Source organism: Palaemon carinicauda, chromosome 1 (genome assembly GCF_036898095.1).
Source record: "Palaemon carinicauda isolate YSFRI2023 chromosome 1, ASM3689809v2, whole genome shotgun sequence".
In the NCBI taxonomy this organism is placed as follows: Eukaryota; Metazoa; Arthropoda; class Malacostraca; order Decapoda; family Palaemonidae; genus Palaemon; species Palaemon carinicauda.
The window spans coordinates 180,486,329-180,501,328 of NC_090725.1; the positions used below are offsets into that span (position 1 = coordinate 180,486,329).

Here is a 15,000-nt window from a genome sequence, read left to right on the forward strand (position 1 = left end):
TCCCACAATATTATGCTTTCTCATTTTTTTCTCCAATATGTTATGGTCTACCTTGTCAAAGGCTTTTGCAAAATCTAGATAGATCACATCTGTGTCTTTTTCATTTATCATATTATTGTATATGTTTTCATAGTGAGCTATCAGTTGGGTCTGTGTACTTTTTCCAGGTACGAAACCGTGTTGACCCATATTAAACAAATTATTTTTGACCAAATGGTTCATTATTTTCTTTTTTATTACCCTCTCATACACTTTCATAATATGTGATGTTAGACTAACAGGTCTATAATTGCTTGCCTCTAGTCTTGATCCACTTTTGAAGATAGGGGTTATATAAGCTAATTTATGTTTAACATATATCTCGCTCATATCTATACTCTGTCTTAGCAGTATTGCAAGTGGCTTCGCGATAGTGTTTGCAGTTTTTTTTAACAAAATCGCTGGAACTCCATCTGGTCCGGCTGCCGATCCATTTTTAATTTCGTTTATAGCCGTGACAATATCTGCTTCATTAATATCTATATCCGTTAGATATTCAACATTTTCTTCTCTCATTTCTGTTTCATTATTCTCATTCGCAATTCTTGGCGTGAACTCACTCTTATATTTTTCTGCTAATATGTTGCATATTTCCTTTTTTTCATTCGTTAGCCGTCCTTCAATTCTTAGAGGGCCTATTTCTATTCTCCTTTTATTCATCTTTTTTGCATAGGAGTAAAGTACTTTGGGGTTTCTTTTTATATTTTGAAGTGTCCTTTCTTCTAAGTCCCTTTTTTCATTTTCTTTCGACTGCATAATCTTTTGTTCTGCATTTTCTATCTTACATTTTATTTCCCTCATTTTCCACACATTTTTTTCTTTTGCAAGATTTTTCTTCCACTTTTTAATTTTCTGAAATAAGATCCTTCTGTCTCTTGGTATGCACGTCTTTTGTTTATTGTTTTTTTTCGGTACATATTTTTCAACAATTTTCTCTAGTATTTTGTACAGTATATCCGTATTTACCTGTATATTATCACTTATAAATACATTTTTCCATTCTTTATTCAGTTCTTCATTTATTTCTGACCATTTTATATTCTTACTGTAAAAGTTATATTTTCCATATCCTTCCCAAAGTTTTGTGCTTTAGATCACTTGCTTTGGAATGAACTATCAATTCTATGACATTGTGGTCTGAAATTCCCGTGTTATACACTATTATTTCTTTAACATAATTCACCTCATTCACAAATACTAGATCTAGGACATTTTCCTTTCTTGTTGGAATGTGGTTTATTTGTTGCATATTATGTTCTAATAGCATATCTTGAAGCTTTTCAAATTGCCTCTTATCTTCTGCGCTACTATTAGAGAGAGAGAGAGAAAGAGAGAGAGAGAGAAAGAGAGAGAGAGAGAGAGAGAGAGAGAGAGAGAGAGAGAGAGAGAGAGAGAGAGAGAGAGAGAGAGAGAGCTAAACAGAATCCTGGTCTTCTTTTTTTCCTTTTTGTAAGAAAAATCAAAGTACAATAAAATAATTATGACTCACTATTGTATATGGGGAATATGTAGAGGAAACCAAGTTATTCATGTAAAATTTCCTTAATTTTGGAAGGAAATGTTGTATGTTCTCAAAGTTAAATATTGTAATAAAAAAATAAAAGTTATATCTTGCTGAAGCAAAGATGAATATTTATCTTTTTCATTTCGCGACAACACTAGAGGTTTCTCTTTCGGGAACTGAGAATTAATTTTTGTTATACAGACATTATCAAGCAGGAACTTTGAAGATAAAATACGAACATTTATATTTATCAAGATTTCATTCATTGTACACTGGTTTATATAAGATATACTATAATCAATTCCATTCACTAAAATAGTAGTTATTTGGGCAAATTTGCAGATTATTAATATTATTATTATTATTATTATTATTATTATCATTATCATTATTATTATTATTATTATTATTATTATTATTATTATTATAAATTACCCTTAATTAGCATAAGCTCGATGTTCAATTACAAAACCCCCAATAATATTTCGGAATAAATGTATAAAAAAAAATACAAGAACAAAGTGTCTTATTATTTAAACGCTTAATGCTTTTATGGTGAAAGAGTAGTAGTAGTAGTAGAAGTAGTAGTAGTAGTAGCAGTAGCAGTAGTCGTAGTAGTAGTAGTAGTAGTAGTAGTAGTAGTAGTAGTGGCTTTAGCTCTAATAAAATAGTTTATTTTTTTCCAATTTTTTTTTAAAAAGTCAAATAATATGTAAACCGAAATCACTTCATGTCATTAGCTAGAATTCGGAAAGGAAGGAAATGAAAAGTATGTTGCTTCGGTCACCCCATCCTTTTATGATGGAATTTCTGGTTTTAGATGGTGAAAGCCAGAAGAAAATGTTTTAAGAGTAAATTACGGGATTCAGTAATGCAAGAGGAGACAAACCCCTCTTAAGTTCAAAAGAAATAAAATGCTTGTTTTAGGAGTTCTGATCTAAGTCATTTATTACCTCCGCTAAGGAGGTTATGTTTTCAAGTTGGTTTCTTTATGCATTTATGTATTTGTCTGTTTCTTGTGGACAGCATTACGTCAAAACTACAGGACGGATTTTGACGAAATTTTCCCCACAGGTAGATCTTAGGTCATGGACTGTTCAATTAATATTTGGAGATAATCCGGTACTGGATCCGGATCCTAGATCCAGATTTGCATCTTTTACAATTTTGGAGATGAAGCGGATCCAAATCTGGTTCTAGACCGGATTTTCATTTTTTCAAGATTTTAGATATTACGTCAAATAAAAATGACGGATTTGAAGAAATTTCCACCACATATAGATCTTTGGCCATAGACGATTCAATTATTTGGAGATGATCCGTTTCTGGATCCGGATTCTAGAGCCAGATTTAATTTTTATTTTTTTTTTATTTTAAAGATTACGTCAAAGCAAATTGATATATTGGATTTTCACCAAATTCTAACAATGGATACATAATATGCATCGGAAGAGACCATGCAATCTTGAAGATGATACGGATGAAGATCACGATTGTTGATCAACATTGCACTTTACACCATGTACTGTACAGTTAGCACAGGAAAAGTGGGATGTGATGTCCGTAGATTTTAGTTAAATGTTAGCAATATTCATTGGCGGAGGTCTGAAATCTCAGATTGATCTTATTTATTAATGAATTGAGCATCAAGAGTACATAATTATTGAAGAAAAAAAAATCATGATATGTGTTTCTCCTTAGTCTAAACGAAGGAGATAGGAAAGAGTAAAGGATGAGGATTCTAAGCTAAGAATTGAAAGAGGAAGAATTAATAAGGCAAGCTTGAACGGGAATTTATATAGGCTAGGCGCTCAAGAGTAAAGGGTAAATAAAACATGAATGAGAGAATGCAGTCAAAACCAGTTTAATGTTAAGATAAAGGTTATAGAAGATCATTGGTAAGAAGGGAGAGAATCTAATTTAATTATCTGTAAAACCTGGCTAGCAGAGCCACACTTTGAAACTTGACCTAAAAAATACTGAGAACATTGTTGAAAGACGAGCTAGGGTCTCAGCGGATGAGGTGACAACCGTAAGATACCAATGAAAGTTCTATTGACTTCCACGTCAAGTAATCTTAGTCTGATTGTAATCAATAACCAAAGATAGTTATTATTAGTATTGTTATTATTGTTGTAGACTTCCTCTTTTGTAACCGCAAAACTTATAAATTTTAAACAATTCTCTTTCTCCCTCTCACCACCACCCTCTCTCTCTCTCTCTCTCTCTCTCTCTCTCTCTCTCTCTCTCTCTCTCTCTCTCTCTCACACACACACACACAAATAGGATTTGCTTCATTCCATACAAAATGGAGATAATTGCTTGTTTTTTTTAGAGGTTTCTTTGGCTCTTTAACTCCTTTAGTTAAAGCTTCTGTCTGAATGTGCCACAATCTAGAAAACTTGTTTGACGAGGAAGTAATATGACACAGCAAAATATATGATATTAACAAAATACTTTCATTTGATTACAAACATAGCATTTTGCTGAAATATTATATGTTTATGTTAATTAATAAATGAGATTATGCAACCTTTTTTTCAATAGGCATTATCCTTATACTGCCAATAGGATTTAACTTTACATAAGTAGTAACGTTTTCTTTTAATGAACGCCAAGTACATTGAAATGCTTCTGTTACAATCGTATATTATATGTTTCAAAACCTGGTGCTCTATACCATCTGAGTTCAATGGCATTTTTAATGTTCATATACAATTAAACACATTATGCAAATAAACACACAGCTGCACTTGCTGACATGAATATCCTAAACTGATTAGTACTAACGACCAAACATTTCTTTACTCAAAATGTGATGCTGGAATATTCGTCATTTCGTTTGGTGGATAATCACCACATTCTTCACCTCGGCGTAGGTGATTACTTACTTCAAGCCACTGGTTTGATGCTTCTATGACAAGTTCACAGCTACTAGTTATCCTGACATGCTAATACCCTATGAAAACTAGTCATTATTGAAATCTGCCAACTCGTGGGGGAAGTAGGTTATACCATGCTCAATTCTAGGTTACAGTCTCTCATTGAGGACAACGTAGCTTCCGCCATCTTCTTTAAAAGGCTGCTCTTGAAGAGTGAGGCGAGGAAAATTAGAAGGCCAAAGATTTTTCGTTACATTTTACAGTAGGATTCGAATGCCTCTCGGAAATTTAAACAAAAAGAAAAAAAAATGTTGTGGCATCACGGAGATGGGTTGTAAATTTCAATCTTGATGAGAGCGAAACTTTTAAGGTTTCCGCATAAGCATAGAAGAAAAGAAGCTAACAATTAAAATGACGTGCCTAAAAATTAAAACCTAGTCATTGTTTAAGTGTGCTTATAATTGTGTATACTTACGCACATATTTATATATATATATATATATATATATATATATATATATATATATGTGTGTATGTGTGTATATATATATATATATATATATATATATATATATATATATATATATATATATATATATATATATATACATATATATATATATATATATATATATATATGTATATATATATATATATATACATATATATATATATATATATACATATATATATATATATATATATATATATATATACATATATATATATATATATATATATATATATATATATATATATATATATAAAGTACCAGGTGAAAATGAGAGTGGTGAGAGATTGGTAGATATGTGTTGAACAAGAGATGGTAATAAGTGCTAGCTTTTTCAAAAAGAAAGATAAAAACAAGTATACATGGGTATGAGTGGTAAATGGAAGAGTAGTAGAAAGGGCATTAATGGATTATGTGTTGGTAACTAAAAGAATGTTTGGAAGATTGAAAGACGTGCACGTGTTTAGGGGTATGGCTAACGGTATGTCTGATCATTTTTTGGTGGAAGGAAAATTAGTTGTAGCAAAAGAGTGGGGGAATAGAGGAGGTGGATGTAAAAGGGAGCTAGTGAGAGCTGAAGAGCTAATAAAACCGGGGGTAAAAAGTAAATATCAGGAAAGGTTGAAAATGGCATATGACGAAGTGAGAGTAAGAGAAACTGGTAATTTAGAGGAGGAGTGGAAGTTAGTAAAAGAAAATTTTGTTGGGATTGCAAGTGATGTGTGTGGCAAGAAGGTTGTTGGAGGCAGCATGAGGAAGGGCAGTGAATGGTGGAATGAAGGAGTGAAGGTAAAAGTGGAAGAGAAAAAGAGGGCTTTTGAAGAATGGCTGCAGAGTAATAGTATAGAGAAGCATGAAAAATATAGAGAGAAAAATGTGGAAGTAAAGCGCAAGGTACGTGAGGCAAAGAGGGCAGCTGACCTGAGGTGGAGTCAGGGATTAGGTCAGCCATATGAAAAGAATAAGAAGAAGTTTTGGAAAGAAGTGAAGAGAGTAAGGAAGGCTGGCTCAAGAACTGAAGAGACAGTGAAAAATGGAAATGGAAGGTTGTTAAAAGGAGAGGAGGCAAGGAAAAGGTGGGCGGAATATTTTGAAAGTTTACTGAATGTTGAGATTAATAGGGAGGCAGATATAATTGCTGTTGCAGGTGTTGAGGTGCCGGTGATGGGAGATGAGAATGAGAGAGAGATTACAATAGAGGAAGTGAAGAGAGCACTAGATGAAACGAGAGTAGGAAAAGCATCTGGTATGGATGGTGTGAGAGCTGAGATGTTGAAGGAAGGTGTGACTGTACTTGAATGGTTGGTGAGATTGTTTAATATGTGTTTTGTGTTGTCAATTGTACCAGTAGATTGGGTTTGTGCATGTATTGTACCACTATATAAGGGTAAGGGAGAGGTGCATGAGTGTTGTAATTCTAGAGGCATTAGTTTGTTGAGTGTAGTTGGAAAAGTGTATGGTAGAGTAATGATTAATAGAATTAAGGATAAAACAGAGAATGCAATCTTAGAGTAACAGGGTGGTTTTAGAAGAGGTAGGGGTTGCATGAATCAGATTTTTACAGTTAGGCAGATATGCGAGAAATATTTAGCAAAAGGTAAGGAGGTGTATGTTGCGTTTATGGATCTGGAGAAAGCGTATGATAGAGTTGATAGGGAAGCAATGTGGAATATGATGAGGTTATATGGAGTTGGTGGAAGGTTGTTGCAAGCAGTGAAAAATTTCTACAAAGGTAGTAAAGCATGTGTTAGAATAGGAAATGAAGTAAGTGATTGGTTTCCGGTGAGAGTGGGGCTGAGACAGGGATGTGTGATGTCGCCGTGGTTGTTCAACTTGTATGTTGATGGAGTGGTGAGAGAGGTGAATGCTCGAGTGCTTAGACGAGGATTAAAATTGGTAGACGAGAATGACCATGAATGGTAGGTAAATCAGTTGTTGTTTGCGGATGATACTGTACTGGTTGCAGACACAGAAGAGAAGCTTGACCGACTAGTAATAGAATTTGGAAGGGTGTGTGACAGAAGGAAGTTGAGAGTTAATGTGGGTAAGAGTAAGGTTATGAGATGTACGAGAAGGGAAGGTGGTGCAAGGTTGAATGTCATGTTGAATGGAGAGTTACTTGAAGAGGTGGATCATTTTAAGTACTTGGGGTCTGTTGTTGCAGCAAATGGTGGAGTGGAAGCAGATGTACGTCAGAGAGTGAATGAAGCTTGCAAAGTGTTGGGGGCAGTTAAGGGAGTAGTAAAAAATAGAGGGTTGGGCATGAATGTAAAGAGCGTTCTACATGAGAAAGTGGTTGTACCAACTGTGATGTATGGATCGGAGTTGTGGGGAATGAAAGTGACGGAGAGACACAAATTGAATGTGTTTGAGATGAAGTGTCTAAGGAATATGGCTGGTGTATCTCGAGTAGATAGGGTTAGGAACAAAGTGGTGAGGGTGAGAATGGGTGTAAGAAAAATATTTAGCAGCTAGAGTGGATATGAATGTGTTGAGGTGGTTTGGCCATGTTGAGAGAATGGAAAATGACTGTCTGCTAAAGAAGGTGATGAATGCAAGAGTTGATGGGAGAAGTACAAGAGGAAGGCCAAGGTTTGGGTGGATGGATGGAGTGAAGAAAGCTCTGGGTGATAGGAGGATAGATGTGAGAGAGGCAAGAGAGCGTGCTAGAAATAGGAATGAATGGCGAGCGATTGTGACGCAGTTCCGGTAGGCCCTACTGCTTCCTCCGGTGCCTTAGATGACCGTGGAGGTAGCAGCAGTAGGGAATTCAGCATTATGAAGCTTCATCTGTGGTGGATAACGGGGGAGGGTGGGCTGTGGCACCCTAGCAGTACCAGCTGAACTCGGTTGAGTCCTTTGTCAGGCTGGGAGGAACGTTGAGAGTAGAGGTCCCCTTTTTGTTTTGTTTCATTTGTTGATGTCGGCTACCCTCCAAAATTGGGGGAAGTGCCTTGGTACATGTATGTTTGTATATATATATATATATATATATATATATATATATATATATATATATATATATATATGTATAAATATAGATAGATAGATAGATAGATTGATGCATGCATATATATGTAAATATATATATATATATATATATATATATATATATATATATATATATATATATTCATGGTATAATATAGAAGATATATATATATGTATATATATATATATATATATATATATATATATATATATATATAAATATGTGTGTGTGTATTTACACACACACACACACACACACACATATATATATATATATATATATATATATATATATATCTGTATATATATATATACATATATATATATATTTATATATATATAAACACACACACACACACACACACACACATATATATATATATATATATATATATATATATATATATATATATATGCCCTCATCGGCATCACTTCCTTGTTCGTACATTGATGCAATGGGACTCGATTAGATTTCGCCAGTCTTATCTATCTTATGTTTTAATTCAATATTTTTCCATCATCATCTCCACTCTACGCTTTATAGTCTTTGGCCATGTAGGCCATAGTCTTCAAACTCTTCTAGTACCTTGTGGTGCCCTGTTAGATGTCTGGTTAACTAATCTCTCTCGGGGAGTGCGAAGAGCATCCCCAAACCCTCTCCATATACCCCTCAACATGATCTCATCCACAAATGTCACTCGAAAAATCTTACTTATAGATTCATTTCTAATCCTGTCCTGCCATTCAACTCCCAATCTTCTTTTAAGGACTTTATTCTCAAATATACTAAATCCGTTGGATATTGTTCCATTGTCATACCACTACTCATGTCCATACAGTAACACCGATCTCACTGAACTGATATATAGCATGATTTTTATAGGTAATTTTAGGTGATTTGATTTCCAAATTTTACTTAACCAACCCCTTGTCTGATTTACTTTTCTCAAACTTTCTATAAAGACCCTGTAGTAGAGACCATAGTTCCCGAATATTTAAATAATTGCACATCATTAATGCTTTCTCCTTCCAATGATATTTCCTCTTTCATTGCATATTAGGTTCTCATCATAGCTGTGTTTCTTCTATTTATCTTCAGCCTAACCTCTGTTGATATATCACACATTCTGGTAATCAAGCAATGCCAATTCTGTAGTGTTCTGTTAACAAGGATGGCGTCACCAGTACACTCTGGGTCAGCTATTTTCCTATTACCAATCCAGTTCAATACTTCTCCAGCATCTCCAACTGTTCTTTGCATCATGAAATCCATGAGGAGGATAAACAACATAGGTGACAAAACATATCCTTGGAGTACGCCGCTGTTCAATGGAAATTCATTTGATAGGACACCCCTAACATTCACTTTGCACTTGCTATGCTCATGCACAGACTTCATCAAAGTTACATATTTAAAAGGAATAATAACGCAGGACTCTCTACAAAACTGGCCGGTGTACATTATCAAATGCTTTTTCATAGTCCAGTAAGGCCAATAAAAGTGGATTTCTATATTCTATGCATTCTTGTACGACATTTCTCAAAAGGAAAATTTGGTCAATACTTCTATAATTTTCTAAATCTTACTGGTTCATCTCTCAACTTTTCAGTAACCATCCTCTCTAGTCTCTTTAAAATAAGCCTGCTCTACATTTTCATGAGTACTGACGTAAGTGTGATGCCTCTGTAATTATTACAATCAGTAAGGTCTCCTTTTTTGAGCAATTTTCACTAACACTCATATTTCCCATTCATCAGGTTTTGCTTCCGAAAATAATCTTTTAAATATTACTTTCAGCCAATATCATCTCAGCATTTATTCTAGAGTAACCAGTGGCTTTCCATCTCCTGAGATTTTTAAAGATAGTTTCGACTTCAAACACACTAAATTTAATAGTGGGCACATAAAGGTCTTCCTCAGCTTCAGATATATCAATCAAAGTATTCCCTTCATATCTCTTCATGGCCTCACTAAAGTATTCCATCTAACGTTGCTTTTCTTCAGCTTTTATTGTTATAACAGACCCATCCCTATTTTTATGGGTATATGTTTCTTCTTTGCCCCTTAGAGATTTCATTAATAATACTATGAGCAGTTCTTACACCATACCACTCATTGAATTCATTGCTTTGTCAGCTTCATCTGCTTTCCTGTCTAAATACTCTCATTCCTGACTTCTCTTTTAACTTCACTATCAACACTGGAATACCTAGTATACTCTACTTGTAATTGTTATTATTTCGTTAAAAACATTCAACAATCAATTTGTCTTTGCCTCCTTTTTACGGTATTTAACGTATCATTTGATATCCATAACTTTCGCCTTGTTTTTCCAAGTCCCAAAACCTGGCTACCAACTGACTGATATATGTTTTTAATATCACACTATTCTTCATCAATTTTCTGCTTCCTATCTCTCTAAGTGTGTAAGATTGTAAAGTTATTTCTACATTCAATTACAAATTTTTCTCTGCACTCATGTTCTAGAAGCTTACTTGTATCAAACCTAGGTATTCTATCTACATTTCTGTTGGGTGCTTTCAGTTTTAATTACAGTTTGTCTAGAAGAGTTGGTAACCACTACCAATGTCTGCACCGCTATAGCCTCTTACATTTCTCCTAGTTCTCCTTCTCTTTTTATTAATTGCTATATGATCTATTTGATATTTGCAATTATCACATAGTGAGGTCTATGAATATCTGTAGATGTCCTTATTATTACTAGGTTAGCTAAAATCCTAGTTGGAAAAGCAAGATGCTATAAACCCAAGGGCTACAACAGGGAAAAATTGCCCAGTGGGGGAAGGAAACAAGGAAATAAAGAAACCAATGTAGATGTATTGAACAAATAGATAAAGTTATCTTAAGAAAAGTAACACCAGAGAACTCTAATCCAAGGCAGTGGAAAACTATGGTACACAGGATGTGGCACTACCCAAGACTAGAGAATAATTGTTTGATTTTGGAGTGTCCTTCTCCTAGAAGAGCAGCTTACCAAAAATAAAGTCTCTTCTACCCTTACCAATTAGAGGAAAAAGGCCACTAAATCAATGCAGTACTTTTCCCCTTGAATGAAGAAGAATTGTATAGTAATCTCAGTGTTGTCTGGTGTATGAGGACAGGTGAATGTGGAAAGAACAGGGCAGACTATTCGGTGTGTGTAGGGAAAGGAAAAAGGAGCCGTTACCAGGGAGAGGGATCCAATCCAGAGCTGTTAAGTCAGTCAAAGTATCCATATATATACATATATATATATATATATATATATATATATATATATATATATATATATATATATATATATATATAAATATATATATATATACATATATATATATATATGTGTGTATATATATATATATATATATATATATATATATATAATATTCATATATATACAGTATATATGTATATATATATATATATATATATATATATATATATATATATATATATATATTATGTATGTATTCGTAAATATACTGTATGAATGCCTACTTAATTTTGTTTCAATAGTTTTAATTTCCTTTATGAATATCTATATATTTTGGATTTGGCCAATGCAACTTTTATCTTTTCTAAATCCTGTTTGTTCATCTCTCAGCTTTTCATCAATCTTTCTCTCCTGTCAAAATAATGATTTATTTATTTTACGCTCTGCTTAATAAGGAACGAGTTGGAATTGTTTGGTAACAAGGCTGCTGACAATTACAATGATGTTCATAACAGTTCCATGAAAATAGCCTTTGAACTCTTCTTGGAGGTTTATCAAGTGTTCCTTGTTCTTTTGTTGCAGCTCCTCAGCAAGTGGTTCTTCTCTCTCCTGTCTCTTTAGAATAAACGTACTTTATATTTTCATAACAAATGACGTAAATGTTATGCCTCTGTAATTATTGCAGTCAGTCAGGTCTCCTTTTTTTCTATTTTCACTAATACTCTTAATTCTCATTCATCTGGTTTGGCCTCTTCATGCCACAGTCTACAAAATAATCTTGTAAGTAGTCTGGGAGTCACTTCATTTTAGGCCAGTATCATCTCAGCAGTTATTCCATCGTATCCCAAGGCTTTCCATCTCTTTAGTTTCTTGAGGATAGCTTCGACTTCAAACACACTGAATTCATTCATGGGCACATAAAGGTATTCATGAGCTTCAGGTATATCAATCAAATTATTCCCAGCATATCTACTATTCATAACCTTAGTAAAGTGTTCCATCCAACGTTGTCTTTCTTCATCTGTTGCTCTAACACAGCCATCTCTCTTTTTGATGGGTATATCCTTCTTCTTCTTTGCCCCAGTCGAGATTTCATTAATAATTCTATGAACAATTATTATATCATAGTCAATTCCTGAATTCATAGCTTTGTCAGCCTCATCTGCTTTACTTTCTAAATATTCTCTCCAGTCATTCCTTGATTTCTTTTGACCTCACTGTCAATACTGGAATACTTAGCTTGCCCTACCTTGTAGTTTTCATGACTTCCTCGAAAACTTTCAACAATCAATATCTTTCTTTGTCTCCTTTTTATAGTATCCCAAGTATCATTTGATATCCATGGCTTTCTCCTTATAACTGCGTGTCCCAAGACCATACCATTCTCCATTAATTGTCTGTTCTTCGTCTCTTAAGGTTTCTAAGACTGCAACTCAATTCCTACATTCTATTGCAAATGTTTCTCTGTGCTCTTCTTCTCAAAGCTTAATTTTATCTAACCTAGGTATTTTCGGTTTTAATTTCAATGTGGCAAAGAGGGGCTGGTGATCACTACCAATATCGGCACCTTTATAGCTTCTTAAATTTCTCAGAGTCCTCCTTCTCTCTTTATTATTGGCAATGTGATCTACCTGATTTTTGTAAATGCCGCATGGTTAAGTCCATGTATACTTGTGGATATTCTTGTTTTGAAAAGACTACCCCTAACGACAAGATTGTTTGCTGAACAGAAACTTATGAAATATGCTTCATTTTCATTTGCAACTTCCCCAAGACCCTCCACACCCATCACATTCTATATCCCTTGATTATTTCTTCTAGCCTTAGCATTGAAGTCGGCAATCACAATTTTCATATTTCTCTCAGAGATCTCTACTATTACCCTCTGCAGATCTTCATAGTATTCATCTTTCCTTTCTTCAGGGGAATCATTTCTTGGTGCATAGCAAACTATAATACTCAAATCACACCGCTTTGATTTGAACTTTGCTAGTAACAATCTATTATTTACAGTTCTCAACTCAATTAATGCTTTTTCTGCTCTTGTTGTCATCATCATTCCTACCCCTTCTCTTCCAACTCCATCTGATTTTCCTTAGAAGATATATTTATATATTGCCTTCGTCTAAAATTTCCTTACTAGTCCCCTTACAACGTATTTCACTTAGGGCCAAAATATCCAAACTATATATCATAAATTCACTCTTCACCTGTTGTAACTTCCCAATCTGACTCATGGTGCTAATATTCCAAATTTTTATTTTGAGAAATATACAGCAATGTGTAGAATACATAAATCCCCTCTTGATGGCATTTTTGGACTATTATAAAGCCTTTGATAGTGTGGACAGGCCAATTTTGTGGAGAGTCCTGCGTTATTATGTAATTCCTCTTAAATATGTAAATATGATTAAGACTGTTCATCGGCAAAGAAAGAGTAAAGTTAATATTATTGGAGTCTTATCAAATGAATTTCCAGTGAAGTAGTTCAATGGGATGTGTTGTCATCTATGTTGTTTATCCTCCTCATGGATTTTGTAATGCGTAGAACAGTCAGAGATAGTGGAGAAGGATTGGACTGGATTGGTGGTAGAAATTTAGCAGACCTAGAGTATGCTAATGATGCTGTCCTTGTTAGCAGAAAACCACAGGATTTGCAATGCTTGCTTACCAGAATGCAGGAAATATCACACGAGGTGATGCTGAAGATAAATAGAAAAAAGACAGAGATGGTGAGACCGGAGTATGCAATGGAAGATGAAATATCATTGGAAGGAGAAAGGGTTAATGAGTTTGAATAATTTAAGTATTTAGGAACTATGATATCCGATATAGGGTTTTTAAATTTAGAGTTTAGTGAAAGATTGAAAAAAGCAAATCAGACAGTGGCTAGGTTAAGTAAAATTTGGAAATCAAATCGACTGAAATTACAAATAAGAATCAGGCTACTATATATATCAGTTTAGTGAGATCGGTATTACTCTATGGACATGAGTCATGGTATGACAATGAAATAATCTCCAATAGATTTAGTAGATTTAAGAACAAAGATCTCAAAAGGATATTGGGAGTTAGATGGCACAATAGGATTAGAAATGAAACTATAAAAGGGATTACTCGAGTATCATATGTGGATGAGATCATGATGAGGGGTAGATTGAGAGGGTTTGGGCATGCTCCGCACTGCCCATAAAAGATTAGTTCACCAAACGATCAGCAGGGCTCTAAAAGATACAAGAAGATTTGGAAGACCTAGGCCTACATGGCTGATAATTATAAAGTGTGAAGTGGGGAATAATGAATGAAAAAGTATTGAATCAAAATCTCAAGATAGAGACGACTGACCAAATCTAACCGAGGCCCTTTGCGTTAATAGGCGTAGGAGGAGATGATGAGGATGATATATTTTGGAAGGATACAACTACAAATTTTCTGTCTATTCATCTGCACTGAAGTGCCTATTGGACTTTTCCCTTTAGATCCGGGAAATTTCAGTCCCGATGCCTTGAATGGTATTAATAAAACCCTCCGGGCCACTTTATACCTATTAATTTCATCGCATTAAAGAAGTAGATCGAAACAATATACGACAACGTATCTCCTTATAAATAACGATTGGTATTCTGTTTGATCCTTTGTTCAAGTTCATTTGACTAGTATATTTTTTTGTTCTACAAAGCCCTGAACAATAATTGACTTTCCTGTCGATTACTGATAATCTTTATTGAACGTAGGATTAACGTTTAGCTATTCAGCGCAATTCAACTGTTATTGGCATTGGCGTTTGTATTTGTGTTTTCGGGATTTTATTTTTATCATTATGTTGTCAGTGTACTTACTGGTTAGTAGGTAGGGTCA

The 15,000-nt window shown here is 34.2% G+C and overlaps 1 long non-coding RNA gene across 1 annotated transcript in view; it reads right to left on the minus strand.

Moving 5' to 3' along the window:
* Positions 1 to 15,000, minus strand: part of LOC137643787 (uncharacterized) — a 430,649-nt gene that overhangs the window by 267,569 nt on the left and 148,080 nt on the right. The window lies entirely within an intron of this gene.